This window comes from Dipodomys spectabilis, unplaced genomic scaffold (assembly GCF_019054845.1).
Source record: "Dipodomys spectabilis isolate Male_0828 unplaced genomic scaffold, ASM1905484v1 ptg000018l, whole genome shotgun sequence".
NCBI lineage: Eukaryota > Metazoa > Chordata > Mammalia > Rodentia > Heteromyidae > Dipodomys > Dipodomys spectabilis.
In genome coordinates this window covers 4,331,564-4,355,334 of record NW_024870695.1, presented here as the reverse complement: position 1 = coordinate 4,355,334, position 23,771 = coordinate 4,331,564, and the positions used below count along the sequence as shown (strand labels likewise).

At 42.4% G+C, this 23,771-nt stretch overlaps 1 protein-coding gene across 8 annotated transcripts in view; it reads right to left on the bottom strand.

The window, feature by feature from the left end:
- Specc1 (sperm antigen with calponin homology and coiled-coil domains 1) overlaps positions 1-23,771 on the bottom strand; it is a 246,676-nt gene that overhangs the window by 190,303 nt on the left and 32,602 nt on the right. The window lies entirely within an intron of this gene.

Below are 23,771 nucleotides of genomic sequence, written 5' to 3'. Positions count from 1 at the left end.
GTGTTACACCATAAGTGCTCACAGATACACAGACACATATACAATGGGACAGCTTGAGTCAAGGTATAAGATGTCCACAGCCTTGCAATTTAAGGGCTGGTGAAAGAACAATCCCATTTTTCTTGAACAGATACAAATGAATTACTTGAAAGTTAGATTTCACAGAAGCACAAAATTACTTTTTTTGGATAAAAATGGGTATCATTTTAAAAATTAATAAAGCATGTTTAATTGGTTAGACCTGACATAAGACGATAGAATCCTTGCCCTATCTGAAGTAATTTATGAAAGAAAAAATGATTCTCAGTAGCAGGATATAGCTCTGTATTCATTTTTCTCTGCCAGGCAGAGTAGCCTAGGCCTTGCCATTACCCCATCAGCATGGGCATTCCTAGGGGAGGGGCAACTATCCTCCCCTTCCCTCTCTGAGCTTGTTGTTTCTTAGTCAGCAACATCATCAGGACCAAATGAAAAGCCCTCATGCATCTCATCCAGCTCTGACCCTGCCTCTGCCTGTCCTCATGGGTTCTGATGGCCAAGCGCGTGACACAGGCACCTAAAACACAGAACATCAAAGCTGCACTTAAAAAAAAAAAAAAAAAAAACAGGCTGGGCTGAGGATGTGGCTCAAGTGGTATAGAGTTCAAACCTCAGTACTGCCAAAAAGAAAACAGAAAAGAAAACAAACATAAAAACCCACCCACAGCTGACAAGCAGTTCCAGAGGCCACTCCCCAAGGGCATAAACAGTCCCCAAAGAAGGGGTGGCTAAGTATCCTGAGCATTCTCTCTCTCACCCTACTCCAGTACAGCCACCCAGAAAAAAACACAGGCAGCTCACTCAGCCAGCCACCACCTATGCTCCTGCTTCTTCCCCAGCTGGAAGGAAAACATTTCAACTAGGAACATCTTCTCTCTCCAAAGCCAACCAGTTCCTCTTCCTGTTTATAGAAAAAAAAAAATGATTATCTGGGAGCCTACCTGGTACTTTGCTGAATGCGGCAGTGATGAAAATATTCTTTGTAATTTGAGGCTAGAAGGATTGCTCAGTGGTAGAATATTTGCCAGGCCCTGGATTCTATCCCCAGCACTATATTAACTAATAAAAACTAACCAATGGCTAACTAACTAAATAGATAAATAAATCGGAATTCATTATTGAAAAAAAAATCATTTGATTTGTTTTCCACATCTTTCCTAGGGAAACCATGTACACTTTCAGTTATTTGATGCATTCAGAACCTTCTTCGTCTCTTGCTTGGTTCCAAGTATCATGATTTTTATTTACAATTCTGTATTTAAAAAGCATCGTACTTCTCTTATACTTTACTGATGTTTAGCACTGATTATTTTTCTTTCTCAACCCACCATTTTCTATTGCTGGTTTCCACAGCAACAGTGAAAGAAAGTCTAGGTGCAGACTAATTTCATTAGGACTCCCTCCCAACATAAAATGAACTAACCGAGTTCCAGTGTTTCTGGAAGAGGACTGATGCATTTTATCCATGACTACAGAGCCAACCAGGAGCATATCAGTCTGCTTTATGGCGATAATTTCAGTAACATATCGTCCACTCAGCCAACATCCCCTTCTATGTTAGAAATGACAATTGCAGGTCTTGTTTTATGAAACATAAGGTGATCCTGAAATGTTTCTACAACAAAAAAAGATGGACGTGGGCTGGGAAGGTGGCTCAGTAGTAGAGTGCTTGCCTTGCATGCATGAGGCCCTTGGTTCGATTCCTCAGCACCACATACACAGAAAAAAAAGCTGGAAGTGGTGCTGTGGCTCAAGTGGTAGAGTGCTAGCCTTGAGCTAAAAAGCTGAGGGACGGCGCCCAGGCCCAGAGTTCAGGCCCCACGACCGGACCCAAAACAAAACAAAAAAATGATGGATGTTTTCCTTGCTTTCACTGACAGTTTAAGAGTCTAAAAAGAAAGGAAGAGAAGGAAAGGGGGAGGAAAGGAGGAAAGAAGGAAGGAAGGAAAGGAAAGGAAAGAAGGAAAGGAAGCAAAAAAAGGAAGGAAGGAAGGAAGGAAAAAAGGAAGGAAGGAAGGAAGATAGGCCTCATTAACTTTATGCCCCAACAGGCTTTGAGCCATCATCTTCTTGATCTCAGTCTCTTGAGTATCTGGGATTATAGAAGTGCACCACCATGCTCAGCCCTTGTAGGATCTTATTAAGCATTCCCTGTCCTCCCTGACCCACAGTGTTCTCTGAACTCTCTTCCTCATGCCCAGCTTGGGACTCTTCTGGAACAGATCTATAGACAGGTGTGTCTTCTGAGCTGTATGCTTATAATACATAGCCCATGTTGGCCCTGTCGTCTGTAGGCTTACAGGAACACCTCCTTAGAAGGGGAGCAGGTACATCCCTAGAACTGTTCCTCGCTGTCTGTAGGCTTCCACATAGTCCACCTTCCCTCAGCACCCAGACCCTGTAAGCCCAGCTCTCTGATACAGGTGAAATAGGGAGATCAGGTCTGGCCAGAGACATCTCAGCCACATGGTGGATACCAGGGTCTGGCATCTTTCTTCATAGTAGGGGAATGTGAAGCCCTGACCCACAGGTGATGGCTTGCCTGAATCCCTGAGGCAGAAGTGGGCACTTGGCTGATAGGTTACTAAAGCTGTACTCCAGAGCCTGGGACTGGTAGTTTCCTATGACCCTGCCCCCAGACCTGACCCTATTGAGTCCAGCACCAGCTCAGGTACCATTATGCCATGCCAAGTGTTCCTGTCTCCTGGCTCCTGGCTCTTCTCCAGTCACCATGGCATCCCAGTTCAGCTTTCCACTGGAGCTGAATTGGTTTGTTGGTATTGTTTTTGTTCTTTCTTTCCTCTCTGGCCTTCATGACTCAGTTTCCTAACAGTGTTAAGTGTATTTGCTGGCTGCTGGTCTTTGAGACAGGAGTCCACCATGCAGTTGCCGGCCTTTTAATAAAGACGCCAAGATTCAATCCTTCAAAATGTGGCTTCTTGGTTTTCTTTTCCTTACAACACAGGGTGCCAGTTATTCTATAAACACTGCAGTTACAAGGTGCTGTAGATGTTAAATACTCATCCTAACCCTGGGAGGTTAAGTATCTCCTGCTATGGTCTAAATATTTGTGACCCACCCCCACCATTCACAGATGGAACTAAATCCCCAGTATGATATTGTTAGAGGTGATCAAGCTATGGGAACAGAACCCTCATGAATGGCATCAGTGCCTTTAGAAGAGGTCTGAGGGAACTTGTGTGCCACTCTATCAAGGGAGAAGTCACTATCTGTGACCAGACAGTGGGCCCTAACCAGAGAGGGAATGTGTTGGTGCTTTGATCTTAGATTTCCCAACCTTTAGGACTGTGGGCAATACATTTGCATTGTTTACAGTATTTCTATTATAGCAGCCCCAATAACCTAAAACATTCCCACTGATCAGTTGGGGAACTTTATGTGGCTCAGGAAGGTTAAGCAACTTGTCCAAATTGTAGAGTCTATCTGTAGCCAAGATTCAAAGCTGGTTGAAACTGGCTCCAAACCCTATGCACTTGAACACTAGCGATAGATAAGCCTCTCTGAATAATCTATGTCTCATGGGAAACATGAGGGTTTGTAATGCACCTGGTCTAGCTCCATGCCCACTCTCAACATGTGGGCTCAGAAATGCTAGGACCTTCCATATCGTCACCAAGAAGATGGAGTGATGAACAGTGACTTCACAAACCATGAAGACCGAAGATCACATACATTACAGTGCTAAGCACACAGAAAGCTCTCAATCAATAAAGAGCTGCCCTCCATGCAAAGACAGTAAACTGCCGGGTGCTAGTGGCTCATGCCTATAACCTAGCTACTAAGGAGGCTGAGATCTGAGGTTCACAGTAGGAAGCAAGTCTGGGCAGAAATGTTTTAAGAATCGACTCTTATCTCCAATTAATCAGCAAAATGCTGGAAGTGGGGGCATGGCTCAAGTAGTAGAGCACCAGGTTTAAGTGGAAAAAGCCAAGCAAAAGTATATGATCTTCAGTTCAAGTCCCAATATTGGCACCAAAAACAAAAGAAAACAAAATTACATCTGTTAATTGTGTCAAACAGAGGACTGCTCTGCTTTATTAACACACATCAATTGAGCAATTAGATACAAAGGGCAGGAGGCAAGCAAACCCACCACATCTGAGAAAAGTGTTCTTCTGTGCACAAAGCAGCTTGTTTTCATTTAGAATTTTCAAAGTGGAAAAGTAGAGCCAGAAAGAAACAGGGAGGGCAGATGCTTTGCAGTCATTATCGTTGGTCTTAGCAAATCTGAGCTGCAGAAGTATAAACACAGGTGGGAATGTTTGCTGAGTAATGAATTAGTAATGTAAAATAGGGGAACTCTAACTACATCATAAAGATCAAATTGATTAAGAAACTATAGATAAAATTAAGAACTCAAGCCAGGTGCTGGTGGCTCACGCTTGTAATCCTAGCTATTCAGGAGGCTGAAATTTGAAGACTGTGGTACAAAGCCACCCTGGGCAGGAAAGTTCATGAGATTCTTATCTCCAATTAACTACCAGAAAACCAGAAGTGGAGCTGTGGCTCAAAGTGGTAGAGCACTAGCCTTGAACAAAAAAGCTTGGAGGGGGCTGAGAATAGGGCCTAGTGGTAGAGTGCTAGCATGCATGAAGCCCTGGGTTCGATTCCTCAGTACCACATAAACAGAAATAGCCAGACATGGTGCTGTGGCTCAAGTGGTAGAGCACTAACCTGGAGCAAAAGAAACTCAGGCCCTGAGTACAAGCCTCAGCACTGGCAAAAAAATTTTTTTAAAGGCTCAGAGAGAGTTTCCAGGCCCTGAGTTTAAGCCCCAGGATGGACAAAAATAAAAAGTAAAAAGGAGCTCATTTCTATAACAGAACGGGAGGTAGAGAAGAGAGAGTAAAGAAAGGGTTTTCTAAAGGGAATTTTCTTTAAAATTTTCAAACATTTTGTTGCAATTCGTAGTTTGCACAGCATACAGTAGAAAAGAAAGAGTGGAAGATGAGGAGGAAGGAAAGCAGAGACAGGGGACAGCTATTTTAGGATAAGGTGTTTGGGCCTAGGAAAGCCAGATCTCATTTTTACGGAGCCTCCTGCTCCCTGTAAATATGTTGTGCTTCAGAACCACCACCTTCACAGCCTGTGTTAGGGGGTTATCTTGGGGTTTTATTTCCCTTTTAAGGCAAGAAAACTGGAAGGCAATTAGGAAACCATTCTGGATGATCAGAAAATAATGACGAATCTCTAAGAGTGGGAGAGGGCATTCAGGTCTCAGCTGCAAGTACAATAAGCACTAGGAAGCGGAAAGCTGAAGCATTCAAGTCTGAGAACTAAGAAAATAAGAATGTGCACATAGCTCAATTACCATGGGACTCAGCAGGAAATGGAACATAAGTGAGCAAGCAACATGTTGAAAATAGCTGGCTGTAGTTAGAACAGGGCTAAGTTTGCTCCTGACCTCTTCTACAATAGTGGTTTCAAGCTTAAGGGTAATTCTGCTCCCAGGTGGCATAAAGCAAAATGAGGGGGCATTTACAGTAGTCACAGGGGTACTACTGGGCAGAACCAGAGTCTAGCTGCTACTAGGCATCCTATAACCCAAAGGGCAGTCCTACAATAGAGTAGCATGTGGCCTAACATGCCAGCAATGCCAAGATTGAGACACTCAACCTTGTAGTGAGAAAAAGGGAGTCCTGGGGTGCTAGATCTTAGGAACATTATACACCTGGTGTTCCCATCTACTGTGGAAATACTAACAAAACACTTCTGGTTAGACAGCCAAGGGAATCCCAGATTCAAGCAGATGGCCACAGGAAATGCTTCAAAGATGACTTTCCTGTGGCCACGAGATGAAAAATCATTCCATTCTTTCCTAAAAAATAAGAAAAAGTTAAGATTTCCATGTAGCATCAGAAAGAAAAGTGTAGCCGGGCACTGGTAGCTCATGCCTGTAATCCTAGCTACTAAGGAGGCTGAAATCTGAGGATCACAGTTCAAAGCCAGCCCGGGAAGGAAAGTCTGTAAGACTCTTATCTCTAATAAACCACCAGAAAACTGGAAGTGGCGCTGTGGCTCAAGTGGTAGGGCACTAGCATTGAGCTGAAGAACTGAGGGACAGTGCCCAGGCCCAGAGGTCAGCCCCACGACCAACAAAGAAGAATGAAAGAAAGAAAGAAAGAAAGAAAGAAAGAAAGAAAGAAAGAAAGAAAGAAAGAAAGAAAGAAAGAAAGAAAGAAAGAAAGAAAGAAAGGAAGGAAGGAAGGAAGGAAGGAAGGAAGGAAGGAAGGAAAGAAGGAAGGGAGAGAGAGAGAGAGAGGGAGGGAGGAGGAGGAGGAAGGGAGGGAGGGAGAGGGAAGGAAGGAAGGGAGAGGAGAAGGAAGCAAGGACAGAAGGAAGGGAGAGAGAAAGAGAGAAAGAAAGAAAGAAAGAAAGAAAAGAAAGAAAGAAGGAAAGAAAAAAAGGAAAGGAAAGAAAGAAAGAAAGGTGTAAACTCAAATTCACTGTTCCCATCTGTGGATGTTGATGGAAGAAAAGGAGAACCAAGAAGTGATCAAACAAAAGTGAAATAAGAAAAAATACTGGGACATTTGTATATCATAAATTACACTTCCCCAAACCTGAAAACAAGCATCAGTAGTGGAAGAAGAACTGGCCAAAACTATGATTCACATATGGCAGAGAAATAAATGGGTAAGAATCAGAGGCAGACAGCAAATAGGAAATGCAGAGCATAGAGAGAGACTGTAATCTGGCAGCTATATTGAGACCAAGGGCTCAGAATTACTAGTCTGTGACGTCCTTCTGTTTCCAAAGCTAAACTAAAAAATCAGTATGCCACTGAGCTGGATGACCACTAATGGGCAGTTACTTATCAAGCATGTGGCTTCACATCAGAGACCTGAACATTAGAAAACACAGTAGTGGGGGGGGGGGGGGAAGGAGAAGGATTGGGATTAGGGGGGGAGGGGGGAGGCTGGGAAGGGATGTGAAGGGTAAACAAAGGAGGAGGCTGCAATGCTTGGTAAGAAATGTACGCATTATCCTGCCCATGTAACTGTAACTCCTCTGTACAGTATGTTCACAAATAAAATTAAATTAAATTAAAAAAAAAAAAAAGAAAACACAGTAGTGGAACAGGAGATGGAAATAAAATTCTCCAAAAGTCTTTTCTTTGAGAAATGTTTTAAAGAACCTATTGCATAGTAACAAAGTAGAAATAACAACTATAGTATAGTAGGGAATTGGAGGCTTCTATCTTCCATTAGGCTAAAGCATCCTGAGCCATGTTTATACCTGGTCTGTTGGGATTGCCAACTGGGAAACTGAGGTGAGCTGAGAGAACCTACTGCCAAAGGTGTGGGTTTGGAGAAGCAAAGAGGTGGCAGAACCCCAGAGCTAGGATCTGTAGTACTCCTAGGTCTGCAAAGAACGAAGGAGGAAGCAGCTGGGAGCAGAACCAGGATTCAGAAGCCGTAGCTTTCAGCAGAAAACATAACCAAGTATAGAGATGGTGTGAGCAGTGGGGAAGGAAATGCCTCAATAAAGCCGATTCTTTCTTCCCACCAGTGTGCCAGCCAGTGCTGGGGTGGGAGGGGAAGTATCCCAGAGCTGGTGTTGGAGGCAAAAAGAAGCCCAGGACACTCACCAGCTCCCCAGCATGGCTCATTTCAACATTGCCCTGCAAAGTAAGCTCAAGTCTCTCCCCCTAGAAAATAGTTCCTCCAGTCTGATGGGTCTCCTGAGAGCTCCTAGTTGGTCTGTCTACTTATTTATTGTCCAGCTAGCCTAAAAGCTCTCCTGGAGGGAGGGGAGGAAAGGACAGGGAGGGGAACTCAGGTACCTGCCTGCCTACCACCAGCTTCAGCAAAGGGCCCAGAATAAACCTCAATAACAACCTTGCTCCCAACTTGCCCATATCTATCACAAGCACAGTCTTTCTCTAACTTTTCCCGACTCAAACCTCACAGTCATTTTGAACTCTGTCTTCATGCTCCCATTTCTTAAATTCACAGCTGCCCACACAGGCAGATCAAATCCTTATGGCTAGCCTTTCCAGTGGGAGCCCTGTCTTTGTCCTCAGTACAGACTGTGCCAAAGTCCTCCTGGAGTTTATCCCTCCCCAAATTCCTGCTTGTGAAGATGCAGCTCTCTACCCAAAATTCTTCACTTTTTTCTCATTTTAAATGTATTTATCAACACCAACTATGAGTCAGCCACGGTGCTCAGCATTTCCTTATATCATCTCATGCTCCTGACTACACTGCTAGGCAATGGTTGTCATCTATGTCTTACAGATGGACAATAATGAATGCCAAGGAGGGGCTGGGAATGTGGCTTAGTGGTAAAGTGTTTGCCTAGCATCCATGAAGCCCTGGGTTTGATTCCTCAGTACCACATATACAGAAAATGCTAGAAGTGGCACTGTGGCTCAAGTGGTAGAGCGCTAGCCTTGAGCTGAAGAGCTGAGGGACAGTGCCCAGGCCCAGAGTTCAAGCCCCAGAACTGACCCCAAAAAAATTATTGTAAAGGTGATGTACAGAGGTATTACAGTTACAGAAGTCATGTTTAGTACATTTCCTTGTGATCAGTATTACCTCCTTTCTCATTCTCTCCCAGTTTTTCCCCTCCCCTCAAGTTGTATAGTTCATTTCCAATGTAGTGTCTAGTAGGTTTCACTGCTGACTTGGTTCACCTTTGTCCCTCTTTTTCTGTGCTTCCTCTTTCCCTCCTCAAATCAGAAAAACTTATAAACAAGACAAAGGATATAGAAAATTAAAAAAACAGCACCAGAAGATAATAAGGAAAGAAGGAAAGAAAAATAAAGAACCACAAACAGTACATTAAAAAACTCTTGCTTCCAAGACCTTCACTATAGGAATGTTCTATCCCTTCTTTCCAGAATCCTTCTGATCAAGATTTTATTACAAAGACTTTCTGATCTTTCTACTTCTAAACCTCCAGAAAAATCTCTAGCTCTTTTTCTGCAATATCTAGGTCCAGGACCATCACCTGCTCCTCTCACCTGAATGCTGCAACATCCCCTCACCAGCCTCTTTGCCTTTGTTCTTCTCCCATCTTGCCCACTACAGTTAATACTCACTTGGCAGCCAGAGGGGTTTTCTAAAAATATAAATCATAACCAACCCATTTAAAAATGGTAGATCAATGGAACAGAATACAAAGGCCAGAAATAAAACCATATATACTATAACCAACTGACAAAGCACCAAGGATACTCAGTAAGGAAAGGATAATTTTTCAAAAAAAAAAAAAAGTGATGGAAAACAGAGTATCTACCTGCAACCATGAAACTGAACTCCAGTTTTACACCAGACAGCAAAATCAACTCAAAAGAGAATAACTACAAAAGAGCTGAATCTGTCAAATTCATCGAAGAAAACACAGGGAAAAAGCTTTATGACATTGATCTCAGCAAAGATTTCACAGATATGATACCAAAAGCACAGATAACAAAACAAAAATTAACAGTGACACAACATCAAACTAAAAAGATTCCGACAGCAAAGGGAATGAAAAGGCCACTCAGGAAATGTATTTGCAAACAGTATAACTAAAAAAGAGATGATTCCATAAAGTGTTATAAAGAACTCCCATAATTCAATAGCAAATAGGTAAATAAGTAAATGGCCCTGATTTTTAAAAAAGATTGCATTGAAACGTTAATAGGCATATAAAAAAATAGTCAACATCACTTAACTTCAGAGAAATGCTAATGCTTGTAATCCTAGCTACTCAGCAGGCTGAGATCTGAGATCATGGTTTAAAGTCATCCTGGGCAGGAAATGCTGTGAGTTGTTTGTTTTTATCTCCCACTAGCCACCAAAAAGCCAGAAGTGGGAGTGTGGTTCAAGTGGCAGAACGCTATCCTTGAACAAGTGCCCAAGCCTTTATCTCAAGTGTTAGCCAGGGCAAGAGAAAAGGGAAGCCCTTTCCCAGTAAACTGGTGTGACTACTACGGCAAAGAGTACAGTAAGGCAGCTACTCAAAATATTAAAAATTAACCAGGTGCTGGTAGTTCACATCTGTAATCCTAGCTACTCAAGAGGCTGGGACCTAAGGATTATGGTTCAAAGCCAGCTTGGACAGAAAAGTCCATAAGACGTCTCCAATAAGCTACCCCTCCTTCTCCAAGATGATGTTATGTGAAATGAACCTCAAGATAAGGACTTAAGTGGTTTTTCTTTCTTGCTATTGTTTGTTACTTATTTATGAGGTGATTTTTTTTGTTGCTGTGTATGTCCCTCCCCCACGGTATAACACCTGTTTTCACTGTATTTGATGTTGGTATAATTTGGGGAGGGGAAGGGAAAAAACAAATTGTTTAAATAGGGATACAGGTAGACCCATTGCCACAATGAAATATACAAGATACAATATTGAAAAACAAACTTCACAACTTGGGGGCAGGGAGGGTGTAGTTGTGGAGATGGGAGGGCAGGCATGGTAAGAGAAAAACAGAGGAGGAGGCAACAATGCTTGATAAGAAATATACTCATTACCTTGCTCATGTAATTGTAACCCCTCTGTACGGTATTTACACAATAAAAAAACTTATTTTAAAAAAAGCTGAACTCTAGCGCAAATGGTAGAATACTACCTTTGAGCAAAAAGGCTCAGGGGCTATAGCTAGACTGAGTTCAAGCCCCAAGACCAACACCAAAAAAAAAAAAAGAATAATAATTTAAAAAATTTATGTATATATATGTATATATATATATATATATATATATGAACAGATATGGATTCAAAGCAATTCAATGAAATAGGGATTTCAAAGAAATTTTTCACGCTCATGTTCATGGCAACATTACATGCAAAAACCAAGATGTGGAAATGACCAAAGTGTTCATGGACAAGACTAACAGAGACTAACTAAAGAGAAGGTGATGTAGCTAAACAATGGAATTTTACTCAGCTTTCATAGAAAAGGAAATCCTAGGAAAGGAGTATAATCAGTGGTGATGTCTAATATGAACAAAAGCCTGGTTCAGTCACAGTGCTAATGGGGAAGGAGGGTGCAGGGAGAATGAGAAGAGGAGGAAGAGGGAGAGGGGAGAGAGAAAAGGAGAGAAAGAGAGATCCTACCATTTGTCTCAACAGGAATGGATCTGGTGTGATGTTTTGTTAACTACATCACTCACAAACAAATACTTCATAATTTCTCCTGTATATGTTATTTTCAACAATCAAATTTATAAAAGCAGATATAGCACAGTAGTTATCAGGGGACAGGAAGGGGGACAAGTGTGGGGGAGGGGGCCGTTCAAGGGGGTATAAGATGATAGTTATATAAGATGTTTGAGCCCCTCAGTAGATGAATGGATCAAGAAAATGTGGTTTATATACACAATGGAATTCTATTCCTCCATCAGAAAGAATGACATTGCCCCATTTGTTAGGAAATGGAAAGGCTTGGAAAAAATTATATTAAGTGAAGTAAGCCAAGCCCAAAGAAACATAGGTCCCATGGTTTCCCTTATCTGCAATATCTAGTATATGTCTGAGTCAAACAGAAAAGGTCAGATAAGGTGATGTTAGGGAAATGAAACCTAAGATATGTATTCAAATGTTTTTTTTTCTTTCATGAGATTGTTTCTAACACATTTATAAGGTAATTTCTTTGTTGCTTTGTATGTCCCTCCCCCACAGTATAACCCCTGCTTTCACTGTATTTGATGTCGGTATAATTTGTGGAGGGGAAGGGGGAAAACAAGTCGTTTAAATAGGGATATAGGTGGACCTGTTGCAACAATGAGAAGTACAAGTCCTTATGTCAAAAACGAACTTTACAACTTTGGTGGGGGGGGGGGGGGAGGATTTGGTAGAGGGGGGGAGGATGGGAAGGGATGGGAAGGGGAAACAAAGGAGGAGGCTATAATGCTTGATAAGAAATGTACTCATTATCTTGCCCATGTAATTGTAACCCCTCTGTACAGTATTTTCACAATAAAAAAATAAAAATTTAAAAAAAGATGTTTGATATATTGTTGCTATATAACATTAATGCCTGTAGTCACCAACATGATGTCATATACTTAAACTTCTGGAAGTGAGGGATATGTTCATTAGTTTGGATTTGGTGATGTTTTCATGGCTATAGGTATATGTTCAAAATCATGAAAATTTTTAAAATTTACTTTATTGTTATTATAAAAGTAGTATACAGAGGAATTACAATTACATGAGTCAGGTAATGAGTAAATTTCCTTTTCTACAGTATCTTCTGTCCCCTCACTCTCTCCTAGGCCCTCCCTCCTGTTTCTACCCACAAGACATATAGTTCACTTTCATCAGTGTCCAGTGAGCTCCACTGCTGTACATTTTTACCTCTTTTCCCTTGAGTTCTGTACCTTCCTCTCCACTCACCTGAAGATATGCACATGGATGCACCATACACAAATAAGAGAAGACAGAATCATTAAAAAATAAAAATTTAAAAAGAAAAAGAGAGATCTCTTGTTTCCATATCTTGGAGGTCTTCAATGTTTGTGTGTGTGTGTGTGTGTGTGTAATTTTATATACATATAAAGAGAGACATATAGATTGCATCTTTCTGTTTCTCTCCTAAGAGTATTCTCTTTTGGTCTTACTGTGTATGAGTGTCTGGAATCCTATATAATTTATCATATCCCAGTGTATTTTGTATACATTAGATTAGATATGTGTAGTTTCTGTATATTAATCATATCTCAATTAAGATTAATGAAAATCCTTTTATGTATGGTGAATGAAAAGTTTTTAATTTTTAGCCAGGGGCTGGTGCTGGTGGCTCACACCTGTAATCCTAGCTACTCAGGAGGCTGAGATCTAAAGATCATGGTTCGAAGCCAATCTTGGAAGGAAAGTCCATGAGTCTCTTTATCTCCAATGAACTACTCAAAAACCAGAAGTGGAGCTGTGGCTCAAAGTGGTAGAACAAAAGAGCTTAGGGACAGTACCCAGGCTATGCAAAAAGAAAAAAGCCAGAAGTGGCACTGTTGCTCAAGTGGTAGATCACTACCCTTAAGCTGAAGAGCTAAGGGACAGCACCCAAGCCCAGAGTTCAGGCCCCTCGACCGGACCCCCCCCCCCCCAAAAAAAAAAAAAAAGAGTCTCATTGACTTTCCTGCCTGGGCTTACTTCAAACTAATATCTTCAGATCTTAGCCTCCAGTGTACCTAGGATTACAAGTGTGAGCCACTGGAGTCCAGCTAATTTTTAATTTTTTTAACAGCCTTATGTGATGGTTAATCTTGCTTGTTAGCTTGATTGGATTGAGAAACACCTAAGAGATTAGTAAAGCACACCTCAGGTATGTCTGTGAAGACAGTTCCAGAGATGACTGGAATGTGGGGCAGCAAATGAGAGAGAAGACCTGCCCTGAATTTAAACAGCACCACTTATCCCTCCCCCACAGTATAACCCCTGTTTTCACTGTATTTGATGTTGGTATAATTTGTGGAGGGAAAGGGAAAAAACAAATTGTTTAAATAGGGATACACGTTAGGTCGGTAGAAAAATGAACTTTACAACTTTGGAGGGGGGTATGGGGGGGAATGGAAGGGGGATGGGAAGGGATGGGAAGGGGAAACAAAGGAGGAGGCAACAATGCTTAATAAGAAATGTACTTATTACCTTGCCCATGTAATTGTTAGGTCGGTAGAAAAATGAACTTTACAACTTTGGAGGGGGGTATGGGGGGGAATGGAAGGGGGATGGGAAGGGATGGGAAGGGGAAACAAAGGAGGAGGCAACAATGCTTAATAAGAAATGTACTTATTACCTTGCCCATGTAATTGTAACCCTCTGTACAGCATTTTCACAATTTAAAAATAAATAAATAAACAGTACCACTCAGTAGGCTGAGATCTGGATGGCAGTGGAAGGAGGAGGAAATTACTGGATGCAGACATGTGCTCTTTTGCTTTCTTTGCTTCCAATCCAGCATGTGATAAACAGGCTTCTCTGACACATGTTTTCAAAACTATCATGTTCTGTCTCACTGTGGGCCAAAAACAATGGGTCCAGGTGACCACTGATTGAAACCCCTGAAACATGAGCTAAAACAAACCTTTCCTCCTGAAAAAGCAGACACACTGTGCAAGGGGTTTGAAGGTGCTGTTTAGTGGTAGAATGTATATTTAGCATCCATACACAATACCCTCGGTTCAATCCCTAGGACCAAACAAACAACACACACACACACACACACACACACACACACACACACACACACACACACACACACACACACACACACACACACACACACACACACACACACCAAATCACATTATGTCACTTCCTATGTGGAATTTTCCAAGGGTTTTCCATTATATTCGGAATAAAAAACCAAGCTCTGTGTCATGATCCCCAAGGTCCCAGGCCATGCCCGCCTTCCTACCATGGCTCCAACCACTCTCCTCCACTCACTACACTTCAGTCACACAAGCTGCCAAGCTATCTTGTGCATGCCCAGCCAGTTCCCAATGAAGAGCTTTGTGCTCACTGTTTCCTCTGCCCAAATGTTCCCCCAAATCCTCACATGCTGGGTTCCTCTCTCCTCAGACCATCTTTGCCTAAGAGTACTTCCTCTAAGAGACTTCCTTCCCGCGCTCTAGAATAGCACTCCCACCCTCCACATAGACCCCAGTTTTATTTTTTCAGAACCTTCATGATCAAACAAGCAAACAAGCTTATTACTACCATTGATTATACATAGTTGATTATCTGCCTTTCTCCACCATCAGCGATAGGTGCTGCTATGGTCTGGATCTGAAATGTACCTGCATTGGTCTCTAGCCCATGGTGCTAACTGGAAGGTAGTGGGACCTTTAAGAGATGGGGCCTAATGGGAGGAAGTTAGGTCACTGGGAGGCATGTCTTTGAAGGGGACACTGGGATCCCAGCACATCCCTTTATCTCTTTGCTTCCTGGCCACTGTGAGATGTGCAGACTCCTCTCCCATACCCTCCTGCTATTGTGTAGTATGCTACCACAGGCCCCCAAAACAAAGCTAAGGGACTATGGACTGAAACTATGAGCCAAAATGAGCTTCTCTCTCCAATTATCTCAGATACTGTATTGGAAGGATGACTAATATAGTTAGTAATAGCAGGGCCCCACCTTCCTTGTTCACCATTAGTATTCCTGGAACACAGGTGGTGCTCAGAAAATATCAGTTGCTGAACATCAGATCCTGAATTTCACAGAGGACACGTGTATAGGTATCTCCCAGATACTCACTTCCACCCTGAAGAGGGAGCTCCTTAAAGACACATAGGCTGGGCTGGGAAGGTGGCTCTGTGGTAGAGCACTTGCCTTGCATGCATGAGGCCCTGGGTTCGATTCCTCAGCACCACAAAAGCAGAAAAAAAAAAGCCAGAAGTGGTGCTATGGTTCAAGTGGTAGAGCGCTAGCCTTGAGGTGAAGAGCTGAGGGACAGCGCCCAGGCCCAGAGTTCAGGCCCACGACCGGACACCCCCCCCCCCAAAAAAAAGACACATAGGCTCTAGCACTGGCTCCTGTAAGACTTATGAAAGTTTTCTGAACAACTGAGGGGAAAAAAGGAAAAAATTCCCAAATTGCTTTCAGGAGGAGAAGCCCACAATAAAGATGAAGAGCTTCCAGCACTATTGCCTTGAAAATAATATTCATGTTGATATATAATCATTTATATTATAAGATGTAATTCATTAACTCAGTCATGCTTGAAAAATAAATCCTAAAATCATTCAATATCAAATTTCTAAAGACATATAATTTCCTGGACTTATTTCTGAATGATAGCCTTTTAAATCCTTAGTATACATCCTAATTCCAGCTATAGTAAATGATACTTTACATTTTTATTAAGATTTAACCATATATCATAATGTAGATACAATAAATGAATTTATGTTAGTAGAGGCTTTGTATCATGGGAGCTGGTGTAACTACAGATTTAGGGAATCAGTAATTTAAAGAATCAAGTCTAAGTATCTCTTTTTCTTTTACCCAACCTTTTCTGTTTCTGTATGCCTGAGACCCCTGTGTCAGGTGGCACAGGGACAAAGCCCAATGATGTTACGACACAGCTTCCAAGGCAACAGGCAGTGCGACTGCATTTTATTCTATTTCCTCTTAGGAACAATATAGGGCACACTGCCCCACCCACTTCAGCAAAACCCTTGAGCCTTCTGTGCACTTGAACTACGAAGACAAAAGAGAGTCTACTACTTAGCACAGATGCAATAATAGACCCTCCCCTCAGTGACAAGGCCCCTTGCTGAGAAAGGGCCCTGACAATCCAAGGAAGCAGGATGGGATAACCTGTCACTCACACCTCCACTTCTGTTGTTGTTACTGTTGGAGACGGTCTGATGATTCTGAAGCCCAGATCTCAAACTCAAGATCCTCCTGCCTCAGACTTGTAAATCCTGGGATTACAGATACCCAAATACATCTCACTTCTGATTCAGACATGAGAGCTGGTGTCAACTCTTCTACCATCCTGGAGGAAACAGGTCTTCCAGACAGTAAGCTCCAAGAGTTATGATGAGACATCCTCAAATGGTTCATTTAATCAAGACTATTTAATTTCTCTTTCCTCTGAAAGGTATGCACTTACCCCTAGTAGCTTTTCATCACTCATCCTCATTTACATCAAAGGTAGGGGATTCTTAGGATGCTAAGGAAGGAGTCCATCTAGCACTTGTCCAGGCTATCTTGACTAATTCCTGACAGTTTATGGGGAGGAGACAATTTAATAAAGTAAAATTTTATAACAGTAAAAGCTAGATCTTTAATATAAGGAAGAAAAAAATCAAGACTGGATTTTGGCTCTTTTTACTTCCTGTTCCAAGACAGCAGTCTTATTTGATATGGTACCTTCAGAATCTTATGGTCTCTGACATATTCACAAAGGACTCCATGAGGCAGAAATGAGTTTTGACATAGCTATATTCACAAAGTTGGCCCTAAATCATGCAAGCTTGAAGAGTGCAGAGTACAAGGTCTAACTAGATCCTAACTGTGTGGGGGTACTATGGTTGGTGGGAAAGGTTGGTAAGGAAGAGCTTCCTGAACTGAACTCAGTCTAGGGGAAGAGAAGGGCAGGCAGGAATAAAGCTACCAAGACAGCACTGAAAGCTATTTCCTCAAGAAACTGAAGAAGACAGTCTCCAGTGCTGTTGCCAGTAATCCTAGCTACACAGGAGGCTAAGATTTGAGGATTACAGTTCAAAACCAACCTGGGCAGAAAATACCACAAACCTCTTAGCTCCAATTAACGACCTAAAAAAGCCAGAAGTGGAGCTATGGCTCAAGTGGTAGAGTACCAGCCTCGAGCAAAAAGCTCAACTCAAGAATAGTTCCCAGCTCGTAGTTCAAGCCCCAAGACCTGCACAAAAAACAAACCAAAAAGCTGAGAGACAGCAGTCAGACTGACCTCAAGCCATAGTATTGGTGTATATGCATGCATGCATACATACATATATACATACACACACACACACACACACACACATACACACACACACACACACTAAAATAAACTCTGATGTCTCCCACCATACTCCCTGTGCCTTTTGGAACTTACTGAAGACATGGCTGTCTGGTACCTCAAAGCTACAAAGCAACATGATGATTTAACAGTGCCCAGAGTGGTACAGTTTACAGCCTTCCAGGGGAGGGCTCCCATCTTTGTTGCCAGAAACTGTGGCAAGGTGTCTGCAGGACTGAGGGTAGCAGAAGGCTTGATGCAGGAAGTGTCCTGGCCTCAGAAGCTACATGGTGGCTGAGCTTGTTAATTAGTGTCACCTCCTGGGGACCACCAGAGGGAAAAAAGAGAAGGATCCAGGAACAACATTTGAACTCTTCCTGGGACTTATTCACCACGGCTACACAGAGTCACAGGGCCACTCCAGTTGAATAGGGCCAATCTGTCCCTTTGCACAGGCTGGGGGAGTCTGCCATTGCTCAGAGCACTGTGAGTTCTGGGTTTCTTTATTGTTGCTGGATTAAGCTAATCACTGAATGCAGCTGATTTCTTTTTTGTCCTCACATTCCTGAAATTTTCTTTTCTAAACCACGGGCTTTAGCTATCTTCCTGTAGTGCCAGCTGGCTAATGAAAACAACTGCTGTGCTTTGCAGGGTTAATTTATTCAGTGCTTTGCAATATGCCCAATCTCTCAGCACTGAATACTGCTAGCATTGTGTTTTAAATATATTTAAAAACCACAAAGGTGAGGAATAATTTTAGATGCTGGAATAACCTTGTGGTATGTTCCTTGCACAGTCCTTGGGAATAATGCCACAGGAACATCAAGATCTGCTACAAGATCTGTGCCCAGGGAGGAGCCAGAAACAGTTATATAACAGCACCACCGCTGCCCCCTAAGGATGGGCTCATTATAACACAGTCACTGACAATGAAGAAAGACAGTTTCCTCTCAGCCTTCAAAGAAAAAAAAAGCCAGGCATGAGCCAAGACATAAAGCCACCCACTCTTCTTTGTTTCAGGGTAACCGATGCTAAGTAGTCCTCATATGGGCCCTATTCCCCTCTGCACACACCTGCCAGCCTCCTTGCACACAGATCTCAGGCACAGTAAATGCCCAATGGCTGCCAGGATACATTGGGGTTGTCATCAAGCTCCAAGCATTCCAATCAGAGAGCAACAGGCTTCCTCTACTGAGTCCCACTTCCTACCTAATTCCTACAGAGTCCTGTAAACTTTGCTCATGGACTCTTTCTCTGGAGACCAGTCCAGATCTGATGAGTGGTATACCCTGGCACACTAGTCTCCTTATGCCACAAGAAAGTTCTGTTTACTCATTTACCTAGGTGACCAACAAGAAGAACTCTGACTCAATCTTCTTTGGCTCTGTAGTTGTGGGCCAGTATTTGGTATGCAGTGAATCTTAAAGATGGATCATAGACTTAACTGTGAAACCTAAGACTAGAAAATATCTAGCATTGAACAGAAGAAAATCTCTACAACCTTTAGTTAAGCAAAGGTTTCTTTGATCCAGCACCAAAACCATGATCCATAAAATTAAAAATATTTAAACCACTATATTGAAATTCATCAAAATGTAAACTAGTCTTCAAAAGACATTTTCAAGAAAATGAAAACATAATCACATACTGGAAGTTTCGGCAGAGCATAAAACTGTGAAAGGATTCAATTCCTGAATTTGAAGAGTTTACAATAATAACAAAATACACATCTCAATAAAAAGTGGCCAAAGATTTAAAGAAATGCTTCACCAAAGATACCATCCAAATGTAAAATGAACACATGAAAAGATGCTCAACATCATTAGTCAATAAGAAAATGCAAAGCAGCTGGGCATGGTGGTATATGCTGTGATCTCAGCTACTTGGGAGGTTAAGGCAGGGGTTCATGGGTTTAAGGCCAGCCTAAGCAACGTTAAAAATATTTCAACTGGAGCGGGGCACCGGGGGCTCACGCCTGTAATCCCTAGCTACTCAGGAGGCTGAGATCTGAGGATCAAGGTTCAAAGCCAGGCGGGCAGGAAAGTCTGTGAGACTCTTATCTCCAATAAACCACTGGAAAACCGGAAGTGGCGCTGTGGCTCAAATGTTAAGAGCACTCACTTTCAGCTGAAGAGTGCAGGGACAGCGTCCAAGCCCAAAGTTCAAGCCTCGTGACCGACACCTCCCCCCCCCCCAAAAAAATCAACTCTTCCACGTACAGACACAGACATCAGGATGGAGTCAGCTAACTCTTCCCTAAAAGATGTAAAACTTAGAGGACCAATGATCATCTATGTCATAGAAAAAGTCTTAGAAAAGTGTCTTAGAAAAGAAAAATGGTAGTAGCTCTGTGGCTCAAGAGGTAGAGCACTCGCTGAACTGAAAAGCGCAGGGACAGTGTCCAGGCCCAGAGTTTAAGCCCCATGATGATGATGACGACGACGATGAAGAAGAAGGAGAAAGAAAAAGGAAGAAGGAAGAAAAAGAAGGAAGAAGAAGAAGAAGAAAAAGAAGGAGGAGGAGGAGGAAGAACCATTGGTTGCTGCTTTGTCTATCATTTTAAAAATTATTATTATAAAAATGATGTACAGAGAGGTTACAGTTACATAATTCAGGTAACTACATTTCTTTTTGGACAATGTGACCCCCTTCTCTTGCTCGCTCCCAATTTTCAGTGAGTACTACTGTTGCATTTGTTTACCCTTTGTCCCTCCATTTCTGTGCCTCCCCTTACAAGGATATATAACAAAGGATATATGACAAGGATATATAACAAATCAAGGATATATAACAAACAAACAGAACAAAAAGGAAAGAATACAAAGTGCAAAAAAATTTAAAAACCCTTGTTTTCATTTCCTGGAGTTCATTTTGATAAATATTATTTTGTATGATCATATGCACATCGGCATTGTGCCTTTCTGTTCCTATTCTAAGGGTATCCTCCTTTGTTCTCACTGTGTGTGAATACCTACAGACCTGTATAATTATGTCCCAGTATTTTAGATCTAGCTTCTGCATATGAGAAAAAAGATGTACCATTTGTTTCTCTGAGCTTGGCTTACCTCACTCAACATGATTTGTTCTAGGTCCATCCATTTCTCGGCAAATGACATACAGTATTATTATTCTTTCTAATGGCTATGTAAAATTCCTTTATCCTCTATTCTTTCAGTTAGGTTTTGGAGTATTTAATAGTCTATGCTATGCAATTCATAAAGGGACACAAGAAAACAGTAAGCTCAGCAGATAGATTTTTTTTTTCATGATGAGAACTAAGCATTGCTAAAAGAGTTTTTGCCCAGGAAAAAAGCGCAATATCCTATCTGAAAAATACCTAAAGCAAAAAAGGCCCAGGGTATCTCAAGTAGTAGAGTACTTGTCTAGCAAGTGTGAAGTCCTGAGTTCAAAACACCAATGCTAAGCCTGGCACCAGTGACACGTGCTACTCAAGAGGCCGAGATCTAAGGAACACAACTCAATTAACCACCAAAAGCTGAAAGTGGAGCTGTGTCTCAAGTGGTAGAGTCAGCTTTGAGTGAAAAAATTAAGAGTTCAAGGCCCTGAGTTCAAGCCCCAGTATCAGCACACTCAAAAAAAGAAAACAAATAACAACAAAAAAAACCAGTACCACTCAAAGAAGGATGGGGGGACAGGTGAAGGGGTGCCAGGGTTTGGGCACTGCAGTATACCCTGTTTGGCAGCTGTGGGTGAACATTATGGGATACAGTGCAAAACAGCCCTGAAAAACGAGCTGTCAGTGACTGTGGGAGTTCAGATTAGTCTTTGTCCTATAGGTAACAGTGACTCGGTCAGTGACTTGGACAGTGGTCAGTGGCAGCTCAGTAAGCAGTCAACAGCAGACCTCTCTTCTTCCTGATGTTTTATCACTCTAATTTATCCCCATCCTTCCACTCACCCCTCTCCCTCTGCCTGCCTAATCTTCCCACAGCAACCATAGTGATCCTTCCTAAAACAGGTCAGATCCTGTCTCTCCTCTGCTCAAAACTCTCCCCAAGTTCCTTCAAGTAAAACCCAAGTTCCCAGCCGTGGTTCCCATGCATGCCTGCACCCCACCTCTGGAGCTCTATCTCCCCATCATTCCCAGCACTTTGCTGCACTGGGAGAGGAAGTCAAGCCCAAGAGGAAGGGTGGGAATTCACTGGTTTTCCACAAACATCTGAAGACTGTGCTTCAGTCTTTTGTTTGCTCACTAGATACTTTAAGGCCACCTCCTGTATCTCAGCACTGTGGTAGGCATCAGGAATAGGGTAGGCAAAACAAAATACCCCATTGCCCTCCACCTGCAATTCATGGCACACTATAGGGGACTACTAAGTAGTTATGAAAATAAGATTTCAACTGTGAAAATGTAAGTGCCTCTCCAAGAAGGAACATGACTCTTCAGATAACATTCCCAGGACAACAGGTATTATCCACAGGTAGAGGGGACAGCAAAGCAAGGGAAGGAGAGATTGTGATAGTATGACATTTCCTGAACTGCTGGATTGGGACTGGGAGTGAGACCTGGGTGGGGGTGGGGAGGGCTGCTGAGCATCCCTTATCTGCCCTAGTCCTATCAGGTAGGTCAGCCCAGCACTCCTCAGGGATATCCAGATTGCTCAGCAGCCCAAACCCTTCTCCAACACTGTGGTATAGCTTCTCCACCCACCTCTATCTGGGGCTCCCATGGAGCAAATGAAACCAGGAGGATGTCATTGATGCTCATGCCAAATCAAAGAGGAGAGACTTGCCCCAGTCCCCTAGAGGCAGTAGGAACCGATGCAGAGGTCCTCAACTTGCAGATCTGGCTCTTAGGAGACCTATTTATACCTCAAGACCATCCCCTAGGAACTCATTCTTTACTTCCTCCTTTAACCCTTCTTCAACTCATCTGCCAACTTCCCCCAGACAAGTCTGGGAAGCTACATACCCTCTTGTCAATCTTCTCATCATAATTAAAAGGAGACCTGTTACTGTAGCAACCAGGTGTGGCTCCCAAACAGCTTGTCTCAGAGGGACACTCCAACTCCCCAGTTGTGAGGCATTGCCAGCTTACCTCACTCACTCTTGTAATTGTACAAAATAAATGTCTTGTAGTCTCTTCTCTTTCCTTTCATTTCTCTCTTACCGTGGTCTTCCTGATTTGATTGCCAATAGGATCATTTTCTGCTTTCCAAGTATTTAAACTTAATACATGTCTTCCTCTTATCTAAACAGCATCCCCTTGTGATCAAAGCCACTTTCTATTCACTATGGTGAAGAGCATTGCCTTCACTATAGAACATTGGTAGTGTTGTTAAATTTGGCATCATTTCATTTCCATTGTTTCTTATTTGCAACAAGTCATAGTGTTTCCCTTTAAGATCAGTAAGTAATGTACATTGATTTTAGTGACTTTGGATATGGTATTTGGTATTGGATATGGCAACAGCTGTGCAAAGAAGAATCAAATTCTAGGGAATGATGGTCCCAGTGAAAGAAATGAAGAAATAGCAGTAGGGTTCACAGGGGACAGATAGGAGAGAATGGTATGTAAGGATTACATGGTATGTAAGGATTATGTAAATGGTATATAAGGATTAGTATGAAGGGCTGGGAAGGTAGCTCAGTGGTAGAGTGTTTGCCTTGCATGTATGAGGCGCTGGGTTCGATTCCTCAGCACCACATAAGCAGAAAAAGCCGGAAGCAGTGCTGTGGTTCAAGTGGTAGAGTGCTAGCCCTGAGCTGAAGAGCTGAGGGACAGTGCCCAGGCCCAGGGTTCAGGCTCCACGACTGACAAAAAAAATAGTATGAAGTGAGAAATAATTGAATATTGGCCAAGGCAGGGAGCAAAGATGGTGTGACACCTCTACAAAGGCCTTTCAGAACAGCCACAGCTTCATTGTCCCTTTTGACCTCCATTAAAAGGAGCTCTCCTATGCCACTTTCTATCTACAGCCTCCTCACGGTTCACTTCATAGACATTACTCCAACCAGTGACCTAACTCATTAGAGCTAATGTCCCTTTCTCCACTAGTGTGTAGATTTCCAGGCTAGCACATTCTCTCTTATTCATTTGTGTCTCCCCAGAGCCTTGCTCAGATGAGGCACTCAGTATCTGCTGGGTGTATAACTGGATACCACAGTTTAAATGTGTCCGCTAAAGGTTTATGTATTAGAACCTTGGTTCCCAATGTGGTGGTGGCTGAGGTAGTAGAGCCTTCAAGGGGTGGGACCTAGTGGGAAATGGCTAGATGGTTGGAAGTACCACCCCAGAAAAAGATTAATGTCATTTTCAGGG